We start from the raw sequence: 13,711 nt of genomic DNA, 5'->3' as shown, positions 1-13,711 counted from the left end.
AGCGAGTGGCTGGGTCAAGGGTGCAGAAGAGGCTTTAGTGCCCCTCTGAAGTGCTGTGTGTGACAAGGGCATACTCCTGCGGGGTTCAGCAGCTGCTGGAGACTGGACGGCTGCTCAGGGAGCCCAGGAAGAGCAGGGTCCCGGGGTCCCCACCCTAGTTCGCGCAGCAACACTGTTTTGTGCCTCCGTTTTCCCACCGATCAAAAGGCTGGTGGAAGAGGACCCCGCCATGAATACCGCCCTTCCTCACCCTCACTGGGGTGACACCCCGCCCTCCCCAAGGAGCAAAGTGTTGGGAGATCGGGCTCATCTGAGCAGTGGGCCCGACACCTCTCTTCCAAAAGCGTGGAGGTTGACGAACCCTGGAGCAGGTGGCTCGTGGTAGCCTGGGGCAACATAAAACAGCATCCCCCGTGGTGCCCCCACCCCAGGTGTGCCAAGCTGCCTTACACCTCCAATGCGTGTGCTGCACACTCTGTCTAGAAGGCTCTGTTCTACACGCCCCTCCCCCCCCCCCCCCCCCCCCCGGGTCATACCTCTCTCTCCTCCTCATCTTATACCAACTTCAGGACCTAATTTATCTGCCTCTTCCTCCTCCCCCAGGAAGCCTTCCCTGTCAAGGTCTAGCACCCTACTTCTGTACTCCAAAGGCTTCACTCACTTGCTACTGAGGTTATCTGTTCCCCGGCCGGTCTCCCTACTGAACTCAACTCTTGCAAGGCCAGGCCCACCACCCCTGGCTCCCGGCTGCAACTCCGGAGCCCAGCACGGAGCCTGGAACACAGCAGGCACCAGATACATGTTTCCTGGAGAACAGGTGCCTCGAGCGTCACCTTCAGGGCCTTTCCTAGGACATCCAAGCCAGAGTCAGTGCAGCCCTGATCCACTGTGCGGCCTTGGGCATGACCTCCCGGCCTGCCCCTCCCCATCAGCCTCGGTTTCCCCAACCTCCACACTCCCTGCCAGCTCTGTTGCTCTCCTCCAGTCATCCTCTTCTGTCACCTGGTCACCCAGGCCCGCCTCCCATGGGACTGATGACGGGAAGGTGAGTTCACAGCCCTCCATCCCCAGGGCCTTGTCTTTCTGCTCAGGCCTGGCCAAGCCCCCAGAGACGCTCCCCCCCATCCCATCCCCAACATCAGGCGCTCTTAGCAGCTCTCAGACCCCGGGGCTCTCGCTGTCGCTCAACTCCAGAAGCCAGCAGGGGTTCTGGGCACCCAGGCCAAAAAGCAGGAGGCCCGGCAGGGTGGGGGTGTGGGGTGGGGTCTGTGCCCAGGAGGCTGGGGAGGCCCCACCCAGAGATATGTTTACAGCTTTGAGGGAAAACAGCAACTCCCAAGGCTATTTTGGAAACCTAATGTGCACTTTGGGTCTCCCGTTGTTTATTCCAAGTGACTGTGCCGCCCGGCAGGTAAATGCAAGGCACTGTGGGTCCGCAGCTCAGTGTAACCTCCCCATCAAAGCCACATCATTCACTGGGAGCACTTATGCACCCAAGCAGGCGTGGGCTCCCTGCCTCGGATTCCAAGTTTCCCTTAACAAATGTGCAGCCTGCACAAATAAGGGATCAAAGCCAAGGGGAGCCCGCCGGGAAGGAGGGGGCACACAGCCCACCCCGGATTTAAACCAAGGCCCTGCAGCCTTGAGCAAGTCCCCTCCCTAGGCCTTGATCTCCTCATCTGTGAAATGGGGGCAATGACCCCCACCTGGGTTATATGAGAGCAGGCAAACACAGCAGGCTCCGTGTGTGGACAAAAGAAAATCTCAGAACACGGGATCCCAGGATGTCCGAAGGGGATGCACAGGAGCCCGGGCCGTTTGTCAGTGGGAAGGCTGAAGCTCAGAGAGGTGACGTGACGTGCCCAAGGTCACACAGCCAGGCGGCAGCAGAGCAGGGACTGGAACACAGAGCCCATGTGCTTCCCGCCACACCACGGTAAGGGGAGGAGGACATTCCTGAGCAAATTACCGGGGAGGAAGGAGGGAAGGGTGACAAGGACCCAGGAAGCTAATTACACGCGGGGCTTGTGTAACTGAGAATGGGCCGGGGCAGGCACTGCTCGAGTGTGCAGCATCCTAATCCCCACAACTGGCCGGGAAGGCTCCAAGCATGGCCGGACAGGTGATTAGTCGGCGACTGTCTGCGCCAAGAGAGGGATTAGTGACTCAATACAGCTCAAGGGGACAGACTCACTGCTTAATACCAGCCTCCTGCCATCATGCGGGCCCAGCCAGTGAGGAAGGCACCGGGACACCCAACACACACACACACACACACACACACACACACACACACACACACAGAGTATCCCACCCACCCATCCTTGGTGCTGGGGCACCACTCTCAGAGGACAGAGAACCTGCTGTGACAGGAAGGCTTCCGGCAGAGACCTGACTGGAGCCTCGAGATTCCTCGTCCCCATTCTGCTGACAGGGAAGCTGAGGCTCACAGAGAGGAGGCGACTTATCCAGCATCACATAATCACAACAGCCAACGCCGTGAAGTGGTATCTGTGATGAGCACTGTTAACTCCTTCAGTCCTCACAACTGGCTTAGGAGGTAGATGCCATCATGAAGCCCATTTTACAGATGAGGAAACTGAGGCCCAGGGAAGGGTGGCAACTTGCGCAAGGTCACAGAGTTCGAAAGTGGCAGAGCCGGGACTTGAATCCAGGCCGTCTGGCCTCAGAGCCCAAGTTCATGACACCCGGCTCACCTGCCTCTGCTCCCCTGATGGTGTGACCGATGCTGGATTAGAACACAGTCTCTCACATCCCAAAGCCTTGGCTCCTTTCTCTGTGCCAGCTGGCCTCATAAGAGGAGGAAGAGGGGTCAGGAAGCGTGTACGTCAGCCTCCAGGGCTCAGAATGGACCCTGAGCCGCAACGCCTCCAAACCCCAAGAGCAAAGCGCTAAGGCTCCCCCGCTGACCTGCCACACTGAGCCCAGCGTGGCCCTGGCTGTGTGGCCCTTGAAGTGAGGTTCCTGTAGGCCCGGCCCAGCCTCTAGCACCCTCCAATGGGCAGGGAGTCTTTTAAAACCCAGATGGGGCGCCTGGGTGGCGCAGTCGGTTAAGCGTCCGACTTCAGCCAGGTCACGATCTCGCGGTCCGTGAGTTCGAGCCCCGCGTCAGGCTCTGGGCTGATGGCTCGGAGCCTGGAGCCTGTTTCCGATTCTGGGTCTCCCTCTCTCTCTGCCCCTCCCCCGTTCATGCTCTGTCTCTCTCTGTCCCAAAAATAAATAAAAAAACGTTGAAAAAAAAAAAAAAAAAATTAAAACCCAGAGATCATCCCAAGGGGGCCCCCAAGCACTGCCCGGATCCTGCCACAGAACCAGCATGGCGTCTCTTCTCAGGCTCAAGCCCCGCTGGGGCCTCTCTTCTCCCTGAGACGTGGCCCCCCCACCACACAACCCCCAGCCCAGGCTGAGCAAGAAGCCAGAAAAGGAGATGGTCCAAGACAGACAGACAAGCAGGAGCAGCCGGGGGGAAGGGATGAGGCCACTCACACAGCTCCCTCGTCCCTTACCTCAAAGTACTTTGTCATCAGACAGACAGACTCAGCCACTTCCCAAGCTGGTGACCTAGTAAAAGTGACTTCACCTCTTTCTGAGCCTCAGTTTCCTCATCCGTGAAATGGGACAGCAACAGTTCCTACCTCCTGGGTTGTGGGGATTGTACAAGATTAGGAACACTAAGCGTCATCTTAGCGAGGGGGACCCGCTTCCAGTTGCTGGGGGTGGCTTCAGGTCCAGGGTCCTGGGCTTGGCTGAGTCATGCCATTCTTCCCTGCAGGGGGTTTGTCCTCTGGGCTCCCCCTTCCCCACCCTGGGATGGGGGTGCCGTCTGGTATCCAGAGTCTCCCAAGTGCCCGGCGCATAGTAGGCCCTCAACCGGTATTCACTGGATAAATCTGCTTGTGAGCGGCCGCCCTGAGGCACAGCCGCGAGAAGGCCTGGGTACAAGTCCCGGCTGCCTGCACTGAGTCACTGCATGACCCTGGGCCTGTCCTAGCACCTCTCTGGACCCATCTGCAAGAGGAAGCTCTGACCACCCCCGGGGAGCTCAGGATCTCCCTCCTCTTGCCTCTGGGAAACTCCAGGGCAGCCTGCCCAGTGGTAGGCCCTTTCCCAACAGGCCCGGCTTCCTGGGGACAGACAGCCGAGTGCACGCCCACCCCTGCAAGCCCACAAAGGCAGCAGGCGGCCTCCTCCTGGTGACTTTGCTTTGGGACAGATGGAACACGGTGGTGTGGCTTCTGTCAAGCCAGATGGCCTGGTTGGCCTCGGGGGCCAGGACACCAGCTGGGTGTCCAGCCCCAGCAGGCAGAATTGCTTAACCCCTTCCTGCCCCAGCCACAGGAGTTGGCATCCCCTTGGCAACTTCTGTATATTCAGGCTTCCTGCCCTTGGAGATAAGTGGCCTCCCCCAGAGCCAAAAGGGAGTCCGGGAGGCAGCAGGGTGAGAGGGAGCCTTGGGGCAGGTAGGAGGGGGGGAGGTGAGGCCGCTGGGCTCTGAGGGCAGGCCTGGATCGCCAGGAATGTGCCATCCCAGAGGACAAGCAGGGGAGGGACTGATTCCTGGCTGGGGAGCCCCGTGGACCCGGCTGCTTTGCTTCCAGGACACCCATGTGGGGCTAGAAGGCCACCAGCTACCTTTATCGGGCTGGAAAACCCTCTCCCCGGCCCAAACCTCAGAATCAGCACGGCCCTGTGAACAAGGAGACCCAACTCCACCAGGCTGGCTGAATGGCCATAGTCGTGTTGCTCAACCTCCGTGGGCCTCAGTTTCCCCATCAGGAAAGATGGGGCCAGGGTGACCCTGGGTTCCAAGTCTACTTCCAGCTCAGAGGGTTCCATGACTCCAGAAGAAGGCATGTGCCTCCCTCCCAGGAACTGGTGGGGACCCAAAGGGACTGGCCAGATCCTTTCCACACAAACAGCATGCCCTAACAAGCACGCAGGAGTCAAGGGGAACTTTAGAAGGGAAGAGGGCGAGCTTAGGGGCTCAGAGGGGAGTGGAGCCGTCTTCCCCAGGCGGTGGTTGCCCACCCATTCCCCTACTCCATGGAAGGCTACACAAGATGATGCAGCCTATGGGATTATGGCTAGAGGCCAGGAAGCATTTTCCGATGGAAAGAGCTAGAAAGCACTTCCAGGGGAAGGCTCTGGAATGACCTTCCCAGGCAATAAGGTCTCTAAGCAGGATTTGCAAAGGTCCTAACCTCAAGGTGGAAGGAGGAACAGATAACCTCTGGAGACCCCTGGGGACAGCAAGCTGGCGTCTACAAGAAGTAAAGCAGGGCCTCAGGGTCTCTGCACACGGGTGCCCGGCCAACTGGTGTTCCAGACAGGGCATCATCTCAGGGCCGAGCATGGCCAGGCTCGGCTCCAGCTTAGGACCTGCACACTGGTCCAGCAGGCATCTCCGGGTGTCTCTCAGGACAGAGGCTGCAGAGGACTCCAGCAAAGCCCAAGAACACATCAAAATAGGCGAAGAGGCAAGGACTGGGTGAGAGGGCTGCCAGCCAGAAGTGGAGTCTTAGCGTGGCCGAGAGGCGAGAACGTGGGGCCGGGGGCCACACACCTGGCTGTGAGACCTAGCTCTGCCACCGAGTTGCTGTGCCACCTGGGGCAAGTCACTGCCCCTCTCTGATGTGTGTTGAGGGAGAAGCTAAACATCTGTCAGGACTCTTGCAGCTCTGATTTAAGAGTCATTTGGCAAGCTCAACTAGGAACAAGAGTCTGCCCGTGTGGTCCATGCAGCATCATCACCAGGGCCCAGGCTCAGGGCCTGAGTACAGGGGCCGTGAAAACAGATGGATGGATGGATGGATGGAGGGATGGATGGGTGGATGGATGGAAATGGTGGGTGGATGGATAGATGAGTGGATGGATGGATGGATGGATGGATGGATGGATGGATGGAAATGGTGGGTGGATGCATAGATGGGTGTATGGATGGATGGATGGATGGATGGGTGGATGGAAATGGTGGGTGGATGCATAGATGGGTGTATGGATGGATGGATGGATGGATGGATGGATGGATGGAAATGGTGGGTGGATGCATAGATGGGTGTATGGATGGATGGATGGATGGATGGGTGGATGGAAATGGTGGGTGGATGCATAGATGGGTGTATGGATGGATGGATGGATGGATGGGTGGATGGATGGATGGATGAATGGATGAAGGATGGATGGATGGATGGATGGGTGGATAGAAACGGTGGGTGGATGGATAGATGGGTGGATGGATGGATGGATGGATGGATGGATGGATGGATGAATGGATGAAGGATAGATGGATAGATGGGTGGATGGATGGATGATCAAGGATCATTTCAGGGATCATTCCTGAAAAAGAGGAACAGAAGGTCCTAGACGTCCACGGGGATGATTCCTTACCCTTGCCCACAAGGCCTCCTTGGAATCACATTCGCACAACTATAGACCCTTCAGCGCCCAATCGTCTTCTCTATCTTATACGTACGCGTGCACATACCTACCCATGCATACTTACATATGCAGCACACACTCCCAGCACGGTGGCCCAGCTCTGAATCTTGAGGACAGACGCTCTGGATCCCCAAAGCCATGAGATTTATCTGTTCCAGCCTTCCCCCCGGGTCTCTTGGCTTTCGGAAGTGTGCTCTCGAAGCTGGGTTTGAAATGAGACTCAACAGCGGTGGAACCCAGTGGAGGGTGATCTTTTAAGCCGCGGAGACCCCAGTTCACACGCCAGCTCTGCTACTTTCTAGCTATTCCAAGGAGCAGGTCACTTCACCTGCCAAGACTCTGTTTCCTCATCTGTACAATGGGCATGACGGCAGCCACCCTTCAAGAGTGCAGTGATTTCAAGAGAACACGTCCATGAAGTTTAGGACTGCGTCGGGTACGAGAGCTGCTCTTGGGAAACGGCGAGCTGAGTATTATGGGATAATGAGACCCTGGCTTCCTTCTTGGAGGAGCTGAAGGCAAGCCAAGCCTCCCAGGGCTTCTCTGCCTGGGCCCTGAAATCGTTCCATCTCCTTTCCCACCTTGGGGGGTGGGGGGTGATGTGCCTGGGCTTAAAGCAGGCAGAAGGCACAGAGCAGCCTTTGTCCCAGAGACGAAATTCTAAACCAGTTGCCCTGACGTCAACCCTGGAAAAACAATGAGAACGCGGCCTTCGACGTCACCTCTCTGCCCAAGGTCTGGGAACGCACACTTCACCCACAAGGCCTCATAGAGGCAAACTGGGGGCTGGACCAGAACCCAGAAGCCATCCTCCCATGGCGTTAGAGAGGCCCAGAAGGAGGAAGAGCTGCCCCCTTCCCCTCCCCCCAAGGGTCAGGGCCAGGAACACGCGGCCCACTGCTCCCCCTGGAACACGGACCCTGTGTGTGTGGCGAACAGTCCTCCGGGAGGGTCCGCCAGACCCAGGTTCAGATCCCAGCTCTGCCCCTGCTTCCTGAGCAGTGAGACCTCAGGCCAGGGATGGGACCTCCTGAGGCTGCCTCCACATCCATACAAGGAGTCTGGGACTTAGAGGGCCCCACCCCCCAGGCGGCAGGAACAGGGACACACTCCCCCATGCAGCAAGGCCACTGGAAGCCACAGCCTTGAATGCTAGGTCTTGCCCTACCACTGACCCTGCGCTGACAAACTGCTGGGGATGTGACCTCCTCCTTGCTGGTCAGGCAGGCAGCTCTGCTGGGGAAAGGAAGTGCCCTGAACACAAAAGGCCAGCCTGTAGCCGGAAGAGGGAGGGAGTAGGCACTTCTTACTGTATGGGGCCTGGGGGCTGGGGACGCTCGGACAGATGGGACAGAGCGGTAACAGCTGAGGGCTCAGCACCGCGCTGAGCACCTGGCATGCACGACTCCACCGGACCCTCCTTACGACGCCTTGAGCTCAGGATGGCATCCCCATTTTATAGATGAGAGAGTGGAGGCTCCGGGTGGCCTTGTTCAGGGTCAGAGCCCCACCTAAGTGAAAGCCCGTGTATTTATTACGCCTTAGGGCACGGAGAGGAACAACCTATGAGTTGGGGGACGTCCCCTGAACTTGCCAGTAGCCTGCTGAGCTAGAACCTCCGCTGGGCTAAGTCCTGGGGTTTTAAATGTTAGTATTTTCTCCGAAGGCAAGTGGAAAGCCAATCGCAACAGAGTATGAAGACTCTCCATAAAAAAACGCACAAATCCCGGGCGCCTGGGTGGCTCAGTCGGTTCAGCGTCTGACTCTTGATTTCGGCTCAGGTCATGATCTCACGGTTTGTTGAGTTCGAGACCCGTGTCAGGCTCTCTGCTGATGGTGCAGAGCCTGCTTGGGATTCTCCCTCTCCCCCTCTCTCTGCCCCTACCCTGCTCGTGCTCTTCCTGTCAAAATAAATAAATAAACTTAAAAAAAAAATAGTACAAATCCAAAAGTACGATTTGTCAGCCACAGCCCCAGACCGGGGATCTCTGTGGGGCTGGGGACCCGCCTTTCAGGTTCACACAACTCCAGCCTTCAAGGCAAAGTTCTCCGAACTTCACACTCTGGGGCCCACCCCAGAGGAAAGAGGATGGGACTGGTCCTCACTGGGTAAGGCTTATCGACAACGATGCCGGGGGTGGGGGGTGGGGGGGGTGTGTCATCATCCCATTTACACAAGAGGAAACTGAGGCACAGAGAAATGACACAGCAGAGCACACGGTGGAAGACAAGGATGGTCAGTCAGTCGGTCAACAACCCAAGGCTGCTGGCCTGAGGCCAGGGGAGGGCCTTTTGTTACAAGGTGACAAACCCACCAGGACCTCAGAGTCTCTTCTGTAGACGCAGAGGCTCATCCACGGCACAGGCACCTGGATGCTGGCTGGGGGGCGGGGTTCGGGTTCTGCAGACTCCACTTGAGGCTCTGAGGCCTCTTCACCCTAAGAGCTCCACCCTCGGCAGTTTTCAAAACCCCTCCTTAAATGGCCGTCAGACCCCAGAAGGATCCCTTAGCTCAGGGTTTCAAAGGAAACCCTACTCTGCTGTGTGACCTCAAGGGAGCTGCTCTGCTTCTCTGGGCCTGAGCTTTCTCATCTGGAAACAGTCATGGGTATGTGAGTCGGGGGGGAGAGGAAAACATAAATCACTGAGGGACGAACTCTCAGAAGGTCTTTTTTCAAAAGACACAGAGCACATCTACTCACCCGCAACGACAGGGGAATGATGCTGCCCGGAAGCAGGATCCGGATGGACTGACTGAGCTCGGACAGCCTCTCAAGCCCTCTGGGCCCAGCAGGGGTAAGATGAAGTCACAGGTGTGAGGGAGCAGGGGCAGGCAGGGTGGTCAGGCCGGGGAGGTAAGGTGAACAGCCTAGCCTCCCGGCCCCCGCACCCCTACCCATGTCTAATCCTAGGCTCATCTCTGATGGGGGCTGGGGGCCGAGGTCTCCCATGACCAGCATTGACCTCCAAGACCCAACAGCTATCACTCTCGCCAGGGAGCCTCCCCTGCCCCCAACGATGATGTACAAGGGGTGGTACAAAGGGACTGGGGTGGCCAAAGGCAGGGTCCTGACCCCGGGGGCTCCCAGTCTACAGGGTGTAGACCAAGGCTCCCAGACACACGCGTGCACACACAAAGGCTCACAAAGCCCCGGCAGCAGACAAAGAGCCCCCCGCAGCGGGCTGGCATTGGGTGGGCAGAGGGACAGGGAACAGGGCCCCCCTCACAGCCCTGCCCTGCCTCAGATGCGGGGGGGGATGGGAAGGTGAAAAAAAACAGCCATAAGGACTAAAGACCCAAACAAGAACGACGGAAAGCGGGACAGGAGGGAGGATGAGAGGCAGCAAAATGGAAGAAAGAGAGCCAAGAAGGCCGGGAGGAGGGAGGGAGGGTGAGAAGGGGAAGAAGAGTGAGCAGGCAGGCCAGGCCCGCACGTTGGCATGGCAACCTCACCACCAGGCCTTTGACCAAGCTGTTCCCTCTACCTGAAACACCCTTCCCTTCTCTTCCACTCTTACTGGACCACCGAGACACAACTCAGGCGACATCTCCTCCGGGAAGCCTTCCTTCACTGGCCCTAACCTGGCTCGGGTGCCTTCCAGAACCCCTGGGTTTCGGGCACTGCAGGGTCCCACCCAGAGCTCCAAGGCTCTCTGGTCCTGTGGTCTGACTTTGCAATAAGCTATTGCAGTCAGCCTCCCCACCCACCGCCCCAACATGGCCTTCTGCCCATTACCACAGGGGCAAAAAGGAGGTGCTGAGAGGCCCTGGGAAGATGTACCGACCCTGCCCTGAGAGGAGCCTGTCTGCCGGGGAATTTCACAAGGTCCACTTAGACCAGCAGTCTTCCCCTCCCCCAAGACGGCGAACAGGCGGCAGCCAGCCAAGTACCGTCTTAAATAACCCAAGTAATAAAAATGGCCAATTAAGAGGGCGGAAGGCAGTGTCTCCACTGCGGGGGCGTCTCTCCATCACGCAGCAGATGAGCGGGGGGCTGTGTGAACCGGGCGCATCCCAAAGTCGGAGCACGCAGGCCGGCCAGAATGCACTCAGCAAGCATCTCAGAGAAAGCTCCGAGACAGCCCCCGCCCGGGGCAGCCGAGCGGAGGGGCTCCTGCCCAGGCCGGGGTCCAACTGCCCTCCGACCCCCGCCCCTGCTCCTTTCCCCAGGACCCCCAGCCTCATTTAATAACAACGACGGCGGCTGCCAGCGTCTGAACACCACCATCCCACTGGCTTTCCCTGCCACCCACGCACAGGACTGTCCCCACTTCTCAGAGGAGCAAAGGACTCTCTCAAGTTCACATGGCTGATAAGCAGCAGAAACTCTCCCACTTCCTCTCCTCCCAGCTTCCAAGTGCCACACAAGCGCCCTTCCCCGAGCTATCTTGTTTTGCGGGCTTCTGTCCAACATCAACATCACGGCCCGTCTCGGGGATCCAGTGGGGGCGTGAATGCAAAGGCAAGGGAAGGATGGGACATCTCCTGGGGCCTCGAGGAGCCCCAGGCTGCCTGGGAAGCTGGGGAGGAAAGGGCAGAGTGTGTAGGCAGGACCCAGGCTTCTAATCATCCCCCCACGCCCCCAGGGCGAACACTCAACAGTTTATAAAGTGTTTCGGCACACATCACTTCATTTAACCTTCCAAACGGCCCAGGGAGGTCAGAGGTACTGTCCCCATTTCACAGGAGTGACAACTGAGGCTCAGAGCATGGAAGCTACTTGCAGTGGGCACACGTCCCTTCGTGGAGACAGCATAGAAGGTTGAATCTGGAGCCTGACTTCCTGAGTTGACATCCTGGCTTCCCACCTGCTACCTGTGTCTGGGCTCAGGTCCCTCAACGTCTCTGCAGCTCAGTTCCATCCTCTAAAACGGGGCTAATAACAGCACCTAATGCATAGGGTTAGGATGAGGTCACATGAACCAAAGGTTTGTAAACCGCTTTGAATGCAGCTTGACAAAGAGTAAATGGTAGATAAATATTTGTTTAATTAATGAATATTTATTGTGCCCTTACTATGCACAGGTACTATCTGAGCGGGTGCGTGTCAGGTGACATCATCACATTTGCCTGTGTCCCCAGACTCTGAGATCCCGAGGGCAGGGGCTACGTCTGCTTCCCCCCAGTGCCCAGCACGGGGCCTGGCGCACAGTGGGTGCCCAGCCACGGTCAGGAGAACAAAACCTCAGCTTCTCAGACACCCACACCCAGCGGGCTCATCTTCCCCAACGCGAGGCACGGAGTGGCTGTCACAAGTTCCCTGTACCCAGGCAAAGTTTATGGAACCAACCGAAAGCAAAAGTTAGGGAGACCCAAGCCCAGGGCGGAGGCCCGTTTCCCCGCAGTCACCAGAGTGCCGGCTGCTCTCTCCTGCTTGTCACCAAGTGACGAGAAACCCTGGCCCTTGCCCTGGGAGGGTGTAGGTGCCGGGTATGATCAAAGGAGCGTTAACTTCTTCTCTGAGACCCACATCCAGCCCCTGGCTTTGCTGTGTGGCTTAGAGGGAGTTACTCTTGTGCCCTGAGCCTGGGTTTCCCTCTGCAGAGATGGCACAAGGTTTAAATCAGGGGAGGAAAGAGCAGGGGAAAGTTCCAGACAGGTGATAATACGTGCCCCCTGACCCCCCCGCTCCTCCCCCTGCCAGGCCCACCGGCTCCACTGTGCCAGCCTCTGTGGCTGACCAGTAACTGCTCCCTGCCCAGAGTCCAGTCCCCGACCAGGATCACCTCCAAAGAGCAGGGGGGCTAGGCCGCCCTCGACGGTGGCCCAGGAGGCTCATCTGCCTGCCATTGCCAGTGACTCACTGGCTTCTTGAGAAGGGAAGACTTCCCAGCACAGCAGCCGCCTTCTGTTCTGCCACCCGTGGTGGCAATATTGTGACAGGCGCTGGGGAGACCCCACGCCTCAGCCTGCCTCCTCACCCCGGACCAGCCTTCCCCAGGGCGGCAGGAACCTGGCCAGCCCGTCCACCCCAAGGAAGAACGCTGAACTCGGGGTCTAGAGATGCAGACGGGACTTGCCACAACTGCCTCACCTGTCAGAACCTCTCACCTGCCAAATGGGCATAATTAATTCTCAGCTCTTGGGGTTGTCTAGTAACGAACTCTCACTTATTTAAAGAAGCCATCACAGGGGCACCTGGGTGGCTCTGTTGCTTAAGCATCCGACTCTCGGTTTTGGCTCGGGTCACCATCCCGGGGTCGTGGGATTGAGCCCCGCGTGGGGCTCTGTGCCGAGCATGGAGTCTGCTTAGGATTCTCTCTCTCTCCCTCTGTCCCTCTCCCCCACTCGCTCTTTCTCTAAAATGAAATTTTTGTTTGAATTTTAAAAAATAAAGACCTCATTACAGAGCCTAGCACATAATAGTTGCTCAATCAGCGGAGGCTATTAAGTCATTATGGCTTATTTTTTAAACCTCTTTCAGAACGTTCTACACTCCGTATTTGGGTTGATTTTTACAGCAACCCTGGAAAGCAGGACTCGTGAGAAAACTCCATTTTATGGAGTGACAAACTGAGGTGCCAAAGATTAAATGGTGTGCGGATCTGAAACCACTCCAACAAAGTTACAGAGAGACCAGGATTGGCAGTGCCCTGGGCCAGCCCATCCTCCCACCGCCCCCCTTCCCCAGTGGACAACCGGAAGCTCGGATCACAGCACAGCCAAGCCGGGACCACGACCCGGACTCCACGGGGCTCCGGCCGCCCCCTTGCCACCCGCCAGGGGACTCGGCCAGGCCACAGCCCCTTGAGGGAACCAGAGGCCTTCACCAGGTTTACTGCTGGGTGACAACTACCCTCTCTTGTACCAGGAACTAGGGCGAGAAACCACATCCTGCCCAGGAAGCCGAATGCCCCGTGCCCCCTGAAGGTGGGCGGGCACAGCTCTGGCGGGCAGGCGGGCAGCCTCACCAATCCTCACCAGCCTCCCGTCTGGCCCGCGCAACCCGCAATGCCCAGAGGTTACATGACACTCAGAGGCCGCTGGCGGGGACGCTGACCGCCCTCCCCCCAGCCTCCGGCCTGGCTCTTGACTTGGGCCCCCAAAGCCGGCACCACTCACTTCTCAGGGCACCCACGTTTCTGCCCCGTGAAATCCTGCTGTGGAACTCTTACAGAACTTCATTTAGACAGGGCTGGAGCTGCGTGAGCCCATTCACCCGGCCCACAACCTCGGCATAGCGATGAGGAGAAAGACCCAGAGAGGCAAAGTGACTAGGCCGATGTCACTCAGCTTTCAACCCCTGCGCCA

At 57.9% G+C, this 13,711-nt stretch overlaps 1 protein-coding gene across 2 annotated transcripts in view; it reads right to left on the bottom strand.

Annotated features, from left to right (window-relative positions):
• Positions 1-13,711, bottom strand: part of IFFO2 (intermediate filament family orphan 2) — a 50,314-nt gene that overhangs the window by 28,804 nt on the left and 7,799 nt on the right. The window lies entirely within an intron of this gene.

The sequence above is a fragment of the Neofelis nebulosa genome, chromosome 2 (genome assembly GCF_028018385.1).
Source record: "Neofelis nebulosa isolate mNeoNeb1 chromosome 2, mNeoNeb1.pri, whole genome shotgun sequence".
In the NCBI taxonomy this organism is placed as follows: Eukaryota; Metazoa; Chordata; class Mammalia; order Carnivora; family Felidae; genus Neofelis; species Neofelis nebulosa.
The sequence above is the reverse complement of the archived record's forward strand: the minus strand, read 5'-3'. Positions and strand labels throughout refer to the sequence as shown.